Below are 17,796 nucleotides of genomic sequence, written 5' to 3'. Positions count from 1 at the left end.
AAGGAACTGGCGAGCCTTAAATGAATGCGCGGTTCCCTCTGCCCAGTCTATGTCTGGATAATTAAAATCCCCCATTATGATAACACTTCCCATCCTTGCTGCTAATCCAATTTGTGATAGGAGATCCGTCTCCACTTCCTCCCTCAGGTTTGGGGGCCTATAGCATACTCCCAGTATTATTTTCCCCTTAGCTTCATCTCTTTGGAGCTCTACCCATAAAGATTCCACCTCCTCCCTAGCCCCCTCAGTGATGTCATCTCTCACACTCACTTGTACATTATTCTTGATATATAGGCATACCCCTCCCCCTTTTTTACCTTCTCTATCCTTGCGGTATAGGGTATACCCTTGAATGTTTGCCAGCCAATCATGAGAGCTGTTGAACCAGGTCTCTGAAATTCCCACAAAATCCAAATCCTCCTTGTACAACCGTATCTCTAGTTCACCCATCTTGTCCGCCATGCTCCTGGCATTGGTGAACATGCCACATAGTTTAGACTGGTCGCATATTGTGCTCGTATTGGGTGTTTCAAGATTGCAACTAGGACTTGCTACTATACTCACCTTGTGTTTTTGTGCTTTGGTTAACCTACCACTAATGCCCCCAATACTACCCTCTGGAATATCTTCCGCGCTGGCTATCACTGTCTCTGGACCCTCCCCCCCATCGCCTAGTTTAAAAACCCCTCTAACTTTTTGGCCATCTTCATTCCCAGCAGATCTGCACCCTCCTCATTTAGGTGCAGTCCGTCCCTTCTATAGTACCGGTTACCGACTGAGAAGTCGGCCCAGTCCTCCAGGAACCCAAACCCCTCCTTACTACACCAGCTCTTCAGCCACTTGTTTACTTCCCTAATCTCCCTCTGCCTTTCTGGTGTGGCTCGATGTACCGGTAGTATTCCTGAGAACACTACCTTGGAGGTCCTTTTCCTCAATTTAGCTCCTAAGTCCCTAAAATCGTTCTTTAGGACACTCCATCTGCCTCTGACTTTGTCATTGGTGCCAACGTGCACCATGACAGCCGGGTCTTCCCCAGCCCCTCCCAGTAATCTGTCCACAAGATCCGTGATGTGCCGAACCCGAGCGCCCGGTAGACAACATACTGTTCGGCGCTTCAGGTCTTGTGTTACAACCCCTGGCGGCTGCTTGACAGTGTAGTTTCAATGGCCAGGAATATGCTTCAGTGTGTGTTGTTTACCAAAAAATGGTGTGGATTACACTGGTGAATGTTAATCACAAATATAATATATGCTATTTTGCAATATTAAAATAGAGTTACATTAAATATATGCCCAATATCATATCACATACAATTGCCTTAATTAATTTTTTAGTAAAAGTGCATATGCAAAAAGTGCTTCGTGATCAAAAATGTGTGCTAGTTTAGCAGCTATAAATTATTTAACAAAGTGACTAATGCTCAAAAGGAAAACCAGTGCTTGCTGGAAAAAGAATTTTGTTTTAAAGGTCTTCTTATATGGCAAAGTGACTTGTGCTCAGAAAGAGTCAGTCCTTAATGAAAGACAATGTTATTTAACCACTTCAGCCCCCTTCCTGACCAGAGCACTTTTTACAATTTGGCACTGCGTCGCTTTAACTGCTAATTGCGCGGTCATGCAATGCTGTACCCAAACGAAATTTGCGTCCTTTTCTTCCCACAAATAGAGCTTTCTTTTGATGGTATTTGATCACCTCTGCCATTTTTATTTTTTGCGCTATAAACGGAAAAAGACGGAAAATTTTGAAAAAAAATTATATTTTCTACTTTTTGTTATAAAAAAAATTTAATAAACTCAATTTTAGTCATACATTTAGGCCAAAATGTATTCGGCCACGTCTTTGGTAAAAAAAATGTCAATAAGCGTAAATTTATTGGTTTGCGCAAAAGTTATAGCGTCTACAAACTAGGGTACATTTTGTGGAATTTACACAGCTTTTAGTTTATGACTGCCTGTGTAATTTCTTGAGGTACTAAAATGGCAGGGCAGTACAAACCCCCCCCAAATGACCCCATTTTGGAAAGTAGACACCCCAAGGAAATTGCTGAGAGGCATGTTGAGCCCATTGAATATTTATTTTTTTTGTCCCAAGTGATTGAATAATGACAAAAAAAAAAAATTTACAAAAAGTTGTCACTAAATGATATATTGCTCGCACAGGCCATGGGCATATGTGGAATTGCAGCCCAAAATACATTTAGCTGCTTCTCCTGAGTACGGGGATACCACATGTGTGGGACTTTCTGGGAGCCTAGCCGCGTACGGGGCCCCGAAAACCAAGCACCACCTTCAGGATTTCTAAGGGCGTAAATTTTTGATTTCACTCCTCACTACCTATCACAGTTTTGAAGGCCATAAAATGCCAAGATGGCATAAAACCCCCCAAATGACTCCATTTTGGAAAGTAGACACCCCAAGCTATTTGCTGAGAGGCATGTTGAGTCCATGGAATATTTTCTTTTTTGACACAAGTTGCGGGAAAGTGACAAATTATTATTTTTTTGCACAAAGTTGTCACTAAATGATATATTGCTCACACGGGCCATGGGCATATGTGGAATTGCACCCCAAAATACATTCTGCTGCTTTCCCTGAGTACATGTGTGGCACTTTTTGGGAGCTTAGCTTCATACGGGGCACCGAAATCCAATCACCGCCTTCAGGATTTCTAAGGGCGTAAATTTTTGATTTCACTCCTCACTACCTATCACAGTTTTGAAGGCCATAAAATGCCCAGATGGCACAACCCCCCCCAAATGACCCCATTTTGGAAAGTAGACACCCCAAGCTATTTGCTGAGAGGCATGTTGAGTCCATGGAATATTTTATATTTTGACACAAGTTGCGGGAAAGTGACAATTTTTTTTTTTTTTGCACAAAGTTGTCACTAAATGATATATTGCTCAAACATGCCATGGGCATATGTGGAATTACACCCCAAAATACATTCTGCTGCTTTCCCTGAGTACATGTGTGGCACTTTTTGGGAGCTTAGCTTCATACGGGGCACCGAAATCCAATCACCGCCTTCAGGATTTCTAAGGGCGTAAATTTTTGATTTCACTCCTCACTACCTATCACAGTTTCGAAGGCCATAAAATGCCAAAATAGCACAAAACCCCCCAACATGACCCCATTTTGGAAAGTAGACACCCCAAGCTATTTGCTGAGAGGCATGGTGAGTATTTTGCAGCTCTCATTTGTTTTTGAAAATGAAGAAAGACAAGAAAAATGTATTTTTTTTTCTTTTTTGAATTTTCAAAAGTTTGTGACAAAAAGTGAGGTCTGCAAAATACTCACTATACCTCTCAGCAAATAGCTTTGGGTGTCTATTTTCCAAAATGGGGTCATTTGGGGGGGGGGGGGGTTGTGCCATCTGGGCATTCCATGGCCTCCGAAACTGTGATAGGCAGTGAAGAGTGAAATCAAAAATTTATGCCCTTAGAAAGCCTGTAGGCAGTGCTTGGTTTTCGTGGTCCCGTATGCGGCTAGGCTCCCAAAAAGTCTCACACGTGGTATCCCCGTACTCAAGAGAAGCAACAGCATTTATTTTGGGGTGTAATTTCACATATTCCCATGGCATGTTTGAGCAATATATCATTTAGTGACAGCTTTGTGCAAAAAAAAAAAAAATAAAATGTGTCTTTTTCCCGCAACTTGTGTCACAATATAAAATATTCCATGGACTCGACATGCCTCTCAGCAAATAGCTTGGGGTGTCTACTTTCCAAAATGGGGCAATTTGGGGGGAGGTTTGAACTGTCTTGGCATTTTATGCACAACATTTAGAAGCTTATGTCACACATTACCCACTCTTCTAACCACTTGAAGACAAAGCCCTTTCTGACACTTTTTGTTTACATGAAAAAATTATTTTTTTTTGCAAGAAAATTACTTTGAACCCCCAAACATTATATATTTTTTTTAAAGCAAATGCCCTACAGATTAAAATGGTGGCTGTTTCTTTTTTTTTTTTCACGCAGTATTTGCGCAGCGATTTTTCAAACGCATTTTTTGGGGAAAAAACACACTTTTTAAAATTTTAATGCACTAAAACACACTATATTGCCCAAATGTTTGATGAAATAAAAAAGATGATCTTAGGCCGAGTACATGGATACCAAACATGACATGCTTTAAAATTGCGCACAAACGTGCAGTGGCGACAAACTAAATACATTTTTAAAAGCCTTTACAGGTTACCACTTTAGATTTACAGAGGAGGTCTACTGCTAAAATTACTGCCCTTGATCTGACCTTCGCGGTGATACCTCACATGCATGGTGCAATTGCTGTTTACATTTGACGCAAGACCGACGCTTGCGTTCGCCTTTGCGCGAGAGCAGGGGGGGGACAGGGGTGCTTTTTTTTTTTTGCTTTTTTTTTTTTGCTTTTTTATCTTATTTTTAAACTGTTTCTTTCATTTTTATTTTTTTTTAATCATTTTTTATTGTTATCTCAGGGAATGTAAATATCCCCTATGATAGCAATAGGTAGTGACAGGTACTCTTTTTTGAAAAAATCGGGGTCTATTAGACCCTAGATCTCTCCTCTGCCCTCAAAGCAACTGACCACACCAAGATCGGTGTGATAAAATGCTTTCCCAATATCCCAATGGCGCTGTTTACATCCTGCAAAATCGAAGTCATGAAATGCTCGTAGCTTCCGGTTTCTTTGGCCATAGAGATGTTTGGAGCCATTCTGGTCTCTGATCAGCTCTATGGTCAGCTGGCCGAATCACCGGCTGCATTCTCAGGTTCCCTGTTGGGACAGGAGAGCCAGAGAAAAACATGGAAGACGGTGGGGGGCATTCCCTCCCACTGCTTGTAAAAGCAGTCTAGAGGCTATGTAGCCGCTAGGATTGCTTTTACATGAAAGCCGACCGCTGGCTGAAAAGAATGATACCAAGATGATACCTAAACCTGCAGGCATCATTCTGGTATAACCACTCAAAGTCCAGCAACATACCAGTACGTTGCTGGTCCTTGTTGGGCATATATTGTAAACTTTTTTTTCATGCAGCCTGTGGGCTGAACGAAAAAAAGATATTGATCGGTGGGTATGCCCACCATTAGAATACCTCCCTTCATCCACCCACTTCTAATGATGGGCATACATGCACCATATATATATGCCGAAGCATGGGGGCATCCTCCCGCAAAAGGCAGGAGCAAATCGCTCCTCCGCCCACTGCTGCCCCCACGCTTCGGAATATATATGCTGAAGTATGTAACTGTGGTGGTGAAATCACCTCCGACAGCGCTGGAGTCACGGCTTTATGTATCGTGGGAGCAAACGTTGTTGCTGTCAAGATAAATAAATCCGCGCTGCAACTGAATGGGGTACCTGCTAAGCAAATGATGGTTAACAAAAAAACAAAGTAACATTACAGTATAACAGTAATACTTACCATACCTGCAAAGCAAATACAAAAAAAAAACATAGTAAAAAATAAAACATTTAACGCAAACCTGTGCCTACCTAAAATATATATATGCCGAAGCATGGGGGCATCCTCCCGCAAAAGGCAGGAGCAAATCGCTCCTCCAGCCACTGCTGCCCCCATGCTTCGGCATATATGCTGAAGTATGTAACTGTGGTGGTGAAATCACCTCCGACAGCGCTGGAGTCACAGCTTTATGTATCGTGGGAGCAAACGCTGTTGCTGTCAAGATAAATAAATCCGCTCTGCAGCTGAATGGCGTACCTGAAAACAAAAAAGTGGTTAACAATAAAAAAACAAAGTATAAAAAAATTGCATACCTATAAAGCAAACATGATAAAAACATAACAATAAAACATTGCAGTATAGAATACAATAAAAAAGAGCAGAACAATAGAGAGAGAATAGAGAGAGAACAATAAAACAACAACTATTTTTGTTTTTTTTTTATTTTATATATTTTTTTTTGTTTTTTTATTTTTTTTTACTTTTTTTGTTTTTTGTTTTTTTTTACACTTTTTTTTGTAACTTTAACTTTTTTAACTGGTACCAGGTTTGGGTCTCTCAAAATGCGATGGCATCTTGGGAGACCCTGTGAAAGTGTGTTCTAGTCTGTGCAGTGCTGTACCCTTCGCTAATACTCAACTAGTGTATGGTAGCGTTCAAAACATTCACCAATGCAAAGACCAGGATTGTCAGGACAGAAGGGACAATAATACCATGTGTTACGCCTAAATCCGCGCTTGCTGCAGACACGACATCTTTTTTGGGGGGCTCGTTGGGTAGGGGTACTCGGGAGGACATATAGAAAATGCCTCTCATGCAGCCGGCTTACTGCATTTGGTTGGGGAGGGTGAGGTGGAGCACCGTCTGGAAACAGAAGGGCTCTGACGATCTCTTCCTGGAATTTAAGGAAGGATCCAGTCCGTCCTGAAGCTCTGTATAGCACCTAAGCATTCAGCAAAGCCATTTGAAATAAATAAACAGACACTTTTTTGTACCAGCGCCTGGCCTTACGGGCAACTAGGTACGGCGCCAACAACTGGTCGTTGAGGTCCACCCCTCCCATATTTTGGTTATATTCGTGGACACAGAGGGGTTTCTCCACAACACCAGTCACCGTAGTAATTTGGACTGTCGTGTCTGCATGAAGGGAGGTAAGAACGAAAACATTCTTATTGTCCCTCCACTTCATAGCGAGCAAGTTATTACACTGCAAGCAGGCTCTCTCCCCCAGCCTAAGACGGGAATCTACAAGCCGTTGGGGAAAGTCCCGGCGATTAGGTCGCACGGTGCCAAATGCTCCAATCTGATGATCAAAAAGGTGGCTAAAAAGTGGCACGCTTGTGTAATAATTGTCCACGTACAAGTGGTACCCCTTTCCGAATAAGGGTGACACCAAGTCCCACACTATCTTGCCAGCACTTCCTATGTAGTCAGGGCAGTTTGTCGGTTCTACGTGACTATCTTTGCCCTCGTAAACCATAAAACTACATGTATAGCCTGTGGCCCTGTCACAGAGCTTATACATCTTGACCCCTTATCTGGCACGCTTGCTGGGAAGGTACTTTTTGAATGACAAGCGGCCAGAAAATTTAATCAGGGACTCATCAACGCAGACAACTTGATGGGGAGTAAACAAGTCTGCAAAACGTTGGTTGAAGTGGTTTACGAGGCTCTCACCGCTCAGTTCTGATTCCGATTCTGGTTCGGAATATGAGCCCCTCGAAGGCAGCACATCAAGATCCGAATCAGAGGAGGAAGCAGTCCGTCCAAAAAGACGACGGTCTGAACACCAGGCAGCTACCAGCAGTGCCAATGGCGGTAGACCCCAGGAGGAGGGGCCCAGTACAAGCGCTGCTAGACCCCAGGAGGAAAGGCTCAGTACAAGGGCACGCCAAAGAATTAGGGCCCAAACCCAGCTTCCAGATGCCTTGGCAAACCCATTGTGGCTGCCTTCTACCACAGGGTCAGCCACGATCCCCCCTTTTACAGCACAGCCAGGTGTGCAGGTCAACACTGCAGGTTTTTCCCAAATTGATTTTTTAAATTTATTTTTCCCTGATGAATTGATTCAAGGCATTGTGGACCAAACCAATCTCTTTGCCCAACAATTCATTGCAACCAACCCCAGCTCCAGCTATGCCCGCCCTTTTGAATGGAGACCCCTAACAGTGGTGGAGCTTAAATTGTTTTTAGGCCTAACGCTCAACATGGGGCTTACAAAAAAAATGAAATGCATAAGTATTGGTCGACCAAACCCATCCACCATATGCCAATTTTTTCATCGGCCATGTCCAGGTCCCGATACTAAATTATAATGCGCTTCCTGCATTTCAGTGACAACTCACAGTGACCCCCCCCACCCCGAAATCACCCAAACTTTGACAAACTATATAAAGTTCGCCCCCTAATTCATTTTTTCCAAGAAGTTTGTCGAACTTTATGTCCCTGACAAAAACATATCTGTGGACAAATTCCTGGTGCATTTCACAGGCCGGCTGGGAATCAAGCAATATATCCCCAGTAAGAGGGCGACGTACGGCTTGAAGCTTAACAAGCTTTGTGAAAGCGCCACCGGTTATGTGCACTCATTCCGCGTGTACAAAGGCAAAGATTCCCAGCTCCAGCCCCCTGAGTGTCCCTCGTACATGGGAATAAGTGGAAAATTTGTTTGGGAGTTGGCATTCCCACTCCTCCAAAAGGGGTATCATATTTACATGGACAGCTATTACACTAGTTTGCCCCTTCTCCGCCACCTATGTCTAAAAAAAACTTTGGCCTGTGGTAAAAAAAGGAAAAACCGAAAGGGCTTCCCACAGCGTCTTGTCACCACAACCATTCAAAGGGAGGAATCAACAAGCTTGAGGAACGAGGAAGTGTTGGCTGTGAAGTGGAGGGATAGGAAAGATGTGTACATCATGTCCACCATCCACGATGACACCTCGGTGGAACTTCACAGAAGACGCGGTACTGTTCGCAAGCCTTCCTGTATCAACGAGTACAAAAAATATCAAAAGAAAAGGTCCTAGTTCTAAAGTACCTAAAAAACAGGGTGACTCTGTAGGTACTTAGTAACGAATTGTGCCAGCGTCCCCAAAATTGTGTTTGTAACCATATAAAAACTAGAAAAATGGGACTTTAAGGGCACAACGGTATTAAACTACAGAAAAGTAAGTATGGTTTTTGAAATTTTATTAACAAAGTACAAAAAAAAACAGAAAATAAACATAAGAGTTTAAAAACAAGTCTGACTAGACATGGAACCTAATTGTATACACCATATGGATCCTATCCTGCAAACTCTCATGATATCTCTTGTATCTAAATGTATACAATCCAAACATTCATTCCAAAATGAAAAGAATAAATTTCCCCAAACAAATGGTAATGGGAGAATGTGGAGCTGTAATTGAAGGGAGCTGCAGGTCTGGTAGTCCAAGGTGAGGTCCTCTCTAACTGCTCAACATGTTTCACGTTAACAAAACGCTTCTTCAGGAACTAGAGGTTCGATTATGTATAGTAGTTGTGAATGCTACCAGTGAAACAGGCAACCGATTGATCACAAAACGATCAGGAGTAATTGTGTCTGAGTTGTATCAGAAAGGCAGCGGTCAGAGCCAGGAACCTCCCAGGTAACATAACATCAAGTAGCCGTGAGTAGGAGGAATAGCTTTTGTGAGCTATAGTTCCAGGGGCAGATGGAAGGAGGTTCGGGGGTACACCGCTCAATTAGACCAGTGCCTCGTCCATTATACATAATCGAACCTCTAGCTCCTGAAGAAGCGTTTTGTGCATGTACACTGCTCTCCACCCAGCCACATCCACCATCTTAGTCAGCATGGAGCCCACTCAATACTGCTCAGAGTAACCAGTATCTAGTAAGATCATTCTACTTGTTCTTACAGGCTTGAGAAGATCTGCAGGGACAATGCTACTGGTGTTGTCAATATACGGTACGAGTATATTAACAAGGCAGATATCAATGCCCTCTTATTAAAGCAGATATGTATCCAAAAGGGATAGCGTAGTCAGACACAGAGATATAATAATATGTTTGTTCTCGTTACGTGGACTTCACTTCTCTAATGCAGACATCTCAAGTCTCACGCGACTTGCGGGAGTCTCACGCATTTGACTGCGGGCTCCCTGACACCCGCGAGCGCCAGGCAATCTCCCGGCTGAGCCTGTCACTCAAGGGGCCGCTGTCAGCTGCTAGGAGCTTTGGAAACTTTTTTTTTCATTTTATAAAGAACAGTGAAAAAGAGAGAGAGAGAAGCGGTGGCAGTGGCTTTGCTGTGAACAGGAGGCGGGGCTGGCTGAGGAAATGTCTAGCAGCAGAGGGCTGGAGGAGCAATTGGCTATATGGTGCAGTAGACAGAGTGTAACCCTCCCCCTCTCCAGCCCGCCACATTTGACTGTATACAGGTGCTGAATGGGGGCGCTGGGAGGGAGATACACAGTACCTGAAGCCCGAGGACATAGCAGAAGGTATGACCAGAGCAAAATCCTGCAGCATTGAGCACACATCTCTGGCTGAATGGAAACAAGATTGTGGGGAGAGCTGCACAGTCACAAGTAATGCTGGCCGGCCAGTGTCTTTCAGAAATGTATACCTTCAGACAGTGCAAGGTTACTGATCAGCCTCTCCTTCCCTCTGTACTCTTTTTTTTTTTTTTTTATAGCTGCACACTGCACTGATAAGATCTCTGGAAGACCCTGCAGCCTGCCTGCATTCTGTGTCCAGTGACAGGTCACACATGGTTGGTTGTTAACCATTTCAGCTCAGCTATTTAGCCAGAGCTCTGAGTGTGCTGCATAGTCTGATGTTTCTTGTGAAGGATTTACTGCTGATTCAGGCTAGAAGTTTCACAGACCCATTAACAGTTTACTGTCCTCCATTAATCCTGACCAGATCACTGTTTGTAAGAAAAAATTTATTTTGGAAATTAAATGTGCTGCTGCCTTGTCACTTGGTTGAACTTTTCAAAGGAGGATTACTGACTTGATCTTGCAGAGCTGGTTTAAATAGAGTGGCACAGCCCTGCAATACTATATACTTGTACATTGAGTTCAACCATAAACGCAGTCTCCGATCATCTCCTGTACTATGTCTGCAGTCTCTGACCATCTCTTGTATCATGTCTGCAGTCTCTGACCATCTCCTGTACTATATCTGCAGTCTCCGATCATCTCCTGTACTATGTCTGCAGTCTCTGACCATCTCCTGTACTATGTCTGCAGTCTCTGACCATCTCCTGTACTATGTCTGCAGTCTCTGACCATCTCCTGTACTATGTCTGCAGTCTCTGACCATCTCCTGTACTATATCTGCAGTCTCCGATCATCTCCTGTACTATGTCTGCAGTCTCTGACCATCTCATGTAGTATGTCTGCAGTTTCTGATCATCTCCTGTATGATGTCTGCAGTGTCTGATCATCTCTTGTATCATGTCCTCAGTCTCTGACCATCTCCTGTAGTGTGACCTATGCCCTGTACACACGATAGGATTTTCCGATGGAAAATGTGTGATAGGATTTTCCATACGAATTTCCGACACACAAACTTTGAGAGCAAGCTATAAAATTTTCGGACAACAAAATCCGTTGTCCGTTATTCAGTGAGGGTCGAAACGCGTCAGCTTTTAACACTTATGATCTTGTTGTCAGGATTTATCTAGTACTTATGATCTTGTTGTCCCTAATACTTTGTACTGTACACTGTTCCCGAATTATGGGTAATGTCCGTTGAAATTTTTAACATTGTATTCCAGTTCATGTCCTGACTCCAGAGGTCAGAACTTACCTATTTTATATGACTTTTTGTACCAATAAAAACAATTTTTTGACCACCTACATAGTGTTCATTGGCTGCTTTAAAGCCCCGTTAGGGGGTTTTCGTATAATTTTTAAGCCTCGCCAGTGTCTTTTCCATGCAGCCTTGCCAGTATCCCCTCCATGCAGCCTCGCCTATGTCCCCTCCATGCTGCCTTGTCAGTGTCCCTCTCCATGCAGCCTCGCCAGTGTCCCTCTCCATGCAGCCTCGCCAGTGCCCCCTCCTCAGCCTCATCAGTGTCCTTTCCATGCAGCCTCACCAGTGTCCTTTCCATGCAGCCTCACCAGTGTCCCATCCATGCTGCCTCGCCAGTGTCCCTCTCCATGCAGCCTCGCCAGTGTCCCTCTCCATGCAGCCTCGCCAGTGTCCCTCTCCATGCAGCCTCGCCAGTGTCCCTCTCCATGCAGCCTCATCAGTGTCCCTTCCATGCAGCCTCGCCAGTGTCCCTCTCCATGCAGCCTCGCCAGTGTCCCTCTCCATGCAGCCTCGCCAGTGTCCCTCTCCATGCAGCCTCGCCAGTGCCCCCTCCTCAGCCTCATCAGTGTCCTTTCCATGCAGCCTCACCAGTGTCCTTTCCATGCAGCCTCACCAGTGTCCCATCCATGCTGCCTCGCCAGTGTCCCATCCATGCTGCCTCGCCAGTGTCCCCTCCATGCTGCCTTGTCAGTGTCCCTCTCCATGCAGCCTTTTCAGTGTCCCTCCTCATGCAGCCTCGCCAGTGTCCCTCTCCATGCAGCCTCGCCAGTGTCCCTCTCCATGCAGCCTCGCCAGTGCCCCCTCCTCAGCCTCATCAGTGTCCTTTCCATGCAGCCTCACCAGTGTCCTTTCCATGCAGCCTCACCAGTGTCCCATCCATGCTGCCTTGCCAGTGTCCCTCTCCATGCAGCCTCGCCAGTGTCCCTCTCCATGCAGCCTCGCCAGTGTCCCTCTCCATGCAGCCTCGCCAGTGTCCCTCTCCATGCAGCCTCGCCAGTGTCCCTCTCCATGCAGCCTCATCAGTGTCCCTTCCATGCAGCCTCGCCAGTGTCCCATCCATGCAGCCTCGCCAGTGTCCCTCTCCATGCTGCCTCGCCAGTGTCCCTCTCCATGCAGCCTCGCCAGTGTCCCTCTCCATGCAGCCTCGCCGGTGCCCCCTCCTCAGCCTCATCAGTGTCCTTTCCATGCAGCCTCACCAGTGTCCTTTCCATGCAGCCTCACCAGTGTCCCATCCATGCTGCCTCGCCAGTGTCCCATCCATGCTGCCTCGCCAGTGTCCCCCTCCATGCTGCCTTGCTAGTGTCCCTTTTCATGCAGCGTCGCCAGTGTCCCCTCCAAGCAGCCTCATCAGTGTCCCCTCCATGCAGCCTCGCCAATGTCCCTTCCATGCTGCCTTGCCAGTGTGCCCTCCATGCTGCCTCGCCAGTGTCCCCTCCATGCTGCCTCGCCAGTGTCCCTCTCCATGCAGCCTCGCCAGTGTCCCTCTCCATGCAGCCTCGCCAGTGTCCCTCTCCATGCAGCCTGGCCAGTGCCCCCTCCTCAGCCTCATCAGTGTCCTTTCCATGCAGCCTCACCAGTGTCCTTTCCATGCAGCCTCACCAGTGTCCCATCCATGCTGCCTCGCCAGTGTCCCATCCATGCTGCCTCGCCAGTGTCCCCTCCATGCTGCCTTGTCAGTGTCCCTCTCCATGCAGCCTTGTCAGTGTCCCTCTCCATGCAGCCTCGCCAGTGTCCCTCTCCATGCAGCCTCGCCAGTGTCCCTCTCCATGCAGCCTCGCCAGTGCCCCCTCCTCAGCCTCATCAGTGTCCTTTCCATGCAGCCTCACCAGTGTCCTTTCCATGCAGCCTCACCAGTGTCCCATCCATGCTGCCTTGCCAGTGTCCCTCTCCATGCAGCCTCGCCAGTGTCCCTCTCCATGCAGCCTCGCCAGTGCCCCTCTCCATGCAGCCTCGCCAGTGTCCCTCTCCATGCAGCCTCATCAGTGTCCCTTCCATGCAGCCTCGCCAGTGTCCCATCCATGCAGCCTCGCCAGTGTCCCTCTCCATGCAGCCTCGCCAGTGTCCCTCTCCATGCAGCCTCGCCAGTGTCCCTCTCCATGCAGCCTCGCCGGTGCCCCCTCCTCAGCCTCATCAGTGTCCTTTCCATGCAGCCTCACCAGTGTCCTTTCCATGCAGCCTCACCAGTGTCCCATCCATGCTGCCTCGCCAGTGTCCCATCCATGCTGCCTCGCCAGTGTCCCCCTCCATGCTGCCTTGCTAGTGTCCCTTTTCATGCAACGTCGCCAGTGTCCCCTCCAAGCAGCCTCATCAGTGTCCCCTCCATGCAGCCTCGCCAATGTCCCTTCCATGCTGCCTTGCCAGTGTCCCCTCCATGCTGCCTCGCCAGTGTCCCCTCCATGCTGCCTCGCCAGTGTCCCCTCCATGCTGCCTCGCCAGTGTCCCCTCCATGCTGCCTCGCCAGTGTCCCCTCCATGCTCCCTCGCCAGTGTCCCTTCCATGCTGCCTTGCCAGTGTCCCTTCCATGCTGCCTTGCCAGTGTCCCTTCCATGCTGCCTTGCCAGTGTCCCTTCCATGCTGCCTTGCCAGTGTCCTTTCCATGCAGCCTCACCAGTGTCCCATCCATGCAGCCTAAACCAGTGTCCCTTCCATGCAGCCTCACCAGTGTCCTCTCCACAGCCTCATCAGTGTTCTTTCCATGCAGCCTCGCCAGTGTCCCCTCCACAGCCTCATCAGTGTCCTTTCTATGCAGCCTCGCCAGTGTCCCCTCCATGCAGCCTCGCCAGTGTTTTTTTTCATGCAGCCCCTCCATGCAGCCTTGCTAGTGTCCCCTCCACAACCTCATCAGTGTCCTTTCCATGCAGCCTCACCAATGTCCTCTCCATGCAGCCTCGCCAGTGTCCCTCTCCATGCAGCCTCGCCAGTGTTTTTTTTCATGCAGCCCCTCCATGCAGCCTTGCTAGTGTCCCCTCCACAACCTCATCAGTGTCCTTTCCATGCAGCCTCACCAGTGTCCTTTCCATGCAGCCTCACCAGTGTCCCATCCATGCTGCCTCGCCAGTGTCCCATCCATGCTGCCTCGCCAGTGTCCCCCTCCATGCTGCCTTGCTAGTGTCCCTTTTCATGCAGCGTCGCCAGTGTCCCCTCCAAGCAGCCTCATCAGTGTCCCCTCCATGCAGCCTCGCCAATGTCCCTTCCATGCTGCCTTGCCAGTGTCCCCTCCATGCTGCCTCGCCAGTGTCCCCTCCATGCTGCCTCGCCAGTGTCCCCTCCATGCTGCCTCGCCAGTGTCCCCTCCATGCTGCCTCGCCAGTGTCCCTTCCATGCTGCCTTGCCAGTGTCCCCTCCATGCTGCCTCGCCAGTGTCCCTTCCATGCTGCCTTGCCAGTGTCCCTTCCATGCTGCCTTGCCAGTGTCCCTTCCATGCTGCCTTGCCAGTGTCCCTTCCATGCTGCCTTGCCAGTGTCCTTTCCATGCAGCCTCACCAGTGTCCCATCCATGCAGCCTAAACCAGTGTCCCTTCCATGCAGCCTCACCAGTGTCCTCTCCACAGCCTCATCAGTGTTCTTTCCATGCAGCCTCGCCAGTGTCCCCTCCACAGCCTCATCAGTGTCCTTTCTATGCAGCCTCGCCAGTGTCCCCTCCATGCAGCCTCGCCAGTGTTTTTTTTCATGCAGCCCCTCCATGCAGCCTTGCTAGTGTCCCCTCCACAACCTCATCAGTGTCCTTTCCATGCAGCCTCACCAATGTCCTCTCCATGCAGCCTCGCCAGTGTCCCTCTCCATGCAGCCTCGCCGGTGCCCCCTCCTCAGCCTCATCAGTGTCCTTTCCATGCAGCCTCACCAGTGTCCTTTCCATGCAGCCTCACCAGTGTCCCATCCATGCTGCCTCGCCAGTGTCCCATCCATGCTGCCTCGCCAGTGTCCCCCTCCATGCTGCCTTGCTAGTGTCCCTTTTCATGCAGCGTCGCCAGTGTCCCCTCCAAGCAGCCTCATCAGTGTCCCCTCCATGCAGCCTCGCCAATGTCCCTTCCATGCTGCCTTGCCAGTGTCCCCTCCATGCTGCCTCGCCAGTGTCCCCTCCATGCTGCCTCGCCAGTGTCCCCTCCATGCTGCCTCGCCAGTGTCCCCTCCATGCTGCCTCGCCAGTGTCCCTTCCATGCTGCCTCGCCAGTGTCCCCTCCATGCTGCCTTGCCAGTGTCCCTTCCATGCTGCCTTGCCAGTGTCCCTTCCATGCTGCCTTGCCAGTGTCCCTTCCATGCTGCCTTGCCAGTGTCCTTTCCATGCAGCCTCACCAGTGTCCCATCCATGCAGCCTAAACCAGTGTCCCTTCCATGCAGCCTCACCAGTGTCCTCTCCACAGCCTCATCAGTGTTCTTTCCATGCAGCCTCGCCAGTGTCCCCTCCACAGCCTCATCAGTGTCCTTTCTATGCAGCCTCGCCAGTGTCCCCTCCATGCAGCCTCGCCAGTGTTTTTTTTCATGCAGCCCCTCCATGCAGCCTTGCTAGTGTCCCCTCCACAACCTCATCAGTGTCCTTTCCATGCAGCCTCACCAATGTCCTCTCCATGCAGCCTCGCCAGTGTCCCTCTCCATGCAGCCTCGCCGGTGCCCCCTCCTCAGCCTCATCAGTGTCCTTTCCATGCAGCCTCACCAGTGTCCTTTCCATGCAGCCTCACCAATGTCCCATCCATGCTGCCTCGCCAGTGTCCCATCCATGCTGCCTCGCCAGTGTCCCCCTCCATGCTGCCTTGCTAGTGTCCCTTTTCATGCAGCGTCGCCAGTGTCCCCTCCAAGCAGCCTCATCAGTGTCCCCTCCATGCAGCCTCGCCAATGTCCCTTCCATGCTGCCTTGCCAGTGTCCCCTCCATGCTGCCTCGCCAGTGTCCCCTCCATGCTGCCTCGCCAGTGTCCCCTCCATGCTGCCTCGCCAGTGTCCCCTCCATGCTGCCTCGCCAGTGTCCCCTCCATGCTGCCTCGCCAGTGTCCCTTCCATGCTGCCTCGCCAGTGTCCCCTCCATGCTGCCTTGCCAGTGTCCCTTCCATGCTGCCTTGCCAGTGTCCCTTCCATGCTGCCTTGCCAGTGTCCCTTCCATGCTGCCTTGCCAGTGTCCCTTCCATGCTGCCTTGCCAGTGTCCTTTCCATGCAGCCTCACCAGTGTCCCATCCATGCAGCCTAAACCAGTGTCCCTTCCATGCAGCCTCACCAGTGTCCTCTCCACAGCCTCATCAGTGTTCTTTCCATGCAGCCTCGCCAGTGTCCCCTCCACAGCCTCATCAGTGTCCTTTCTATGCAGCCTCGCCAGTGTCCCCTCCATGCAGCCTCGCCAGTGTTTTTTTTCATGCAGCCCCTCCATGCAGCCTTGCTAGTGTCCCCTCCACAACCTCATCAGTGTCCTTTCCATGCAGCCTCACCAATGTCCTCTCCATGCAGCCTTGCCAGTGTCCCTCTCCATGCAGCCTCGCCGGTGCCCCCTCCTCAGCCTCATCAGTGTCCTTTCCATGCAGCCTCACCAGTGTCCTTTCCATGCAGCCTCACCAGTGTCCCATCCATGCTGCCTCGCCAGTGTCCCATCCATGCTGCCTCGCCAGTGTCCCCCTCCATGCTGCCTTGCTAGTGTCCCTTTTCATGCAGCGTCGCCAGTGTCCCCTCCAAGCAGCCTCATCAGTGTCCCCTCCATGCAGCCTCGCCAATGTCCCTTCCATGCTGCCTTGCCAGTGTCCCCTCCATGCTGCCTCGCCAGTGTCCCCTCCATGCTGCCTCGCCAGTGTCCCCTCCATGCTGCCTCGCCAGTGTCCCCTCCATGCTGCCTCGCCAGTGTCCCTTCCATGATGCCTCGCCAGTGTCCCCTCCATGCTGCCTTGCCAGTGTCCCTTCCATGCTGCCTTGCCAGTGTCCCTTCCATGCTGCCTTGCCAGTGTCCCTTCCATGCTGCCTTGCCAGTGTCCTTTCCATGCAGCCTCACCAGTGTCCTATCCATGCAGCCTAAACCAGTGTCCCTTCCATGCAGCCTCACCAGTGTCCTCTCCACAGCCTCATCAGTGTTCTTTCCATGCAGCCTCGCCAGTGTCCCCTCCACAGCCTCATCAGTGTCCTTTCTATGCAGCCTCGCCAGTGTCCCCTCCATGCAGCCTCGCCAGTGTTTTTTTTCATGCAGCCCCTCCATGCAGCCTTGCTAGTGTCCCCTCCACAACCTCATCAGTGTCCTCTCCATGCAGCCTCGCCAGTGTCTTTTCCATGCAGCCTCAGCAGTGACCCCTCCATGCTGCCTTGTCAGTGTCTCCTTCATGCAGCCTCATCAAGTGTCCCCTCCATGCAGCCTCACCAGTGTCTTTTCCCTGCAGGCTAATCAGTGAATGGGGTGGAGAGGAGAGCCACCGGATCACACAGAGTGGGGATCTCCCTTTTACCCAGTGACCGCTGTTTTTGGATGTCCTGCCTCCAGTGTGATATCTATCAAAAGAGAAGGTGCAGGAGATGGGACATCTTATGACAGTGGTTGGTTGTTGGGTAAAAGGGAGATCCCTGCTCTATGTGATCCAGCG

The 17,796-nt window shown here is 49.5% G+C and overlaps 1 protein-coding gene across 1 annotated transcript in view; it reads left to right on the top strand.

Annotated features, from left to right (window-relative positions):
* Positions 1 to 17,796, top strand: part of LOC141107476 (HLA class II histocompatibility antigen, DRB1 beta chain-like) — a 43,571-nt gene that overhangs the window by 5,866 nt on the left and 19,909 nt on the right. The window lies entirely within an intron of this gene.

Source organism: Aquarana catesbeiana, linkage group LG09, assembly GCF_042186555.1.
Source record: "Aquarana catesbeiana isolate 2022-GZ linkage group LG09, ASM4218655v1, whole genome shotgun sequence".
Classification (NCBI taxonomy): domain Eukaryota; kingdom Metazoa; phylum Chordata; class Amphibia; order Anura; family Ranidae; genus Aquarana; species Aquarana catesbeiana.
The sequence above is the reverse complement of the archived record's forward strand: the minus strand, read 5'-3'. Positions and strand labels throughout refer to the sequence as shown.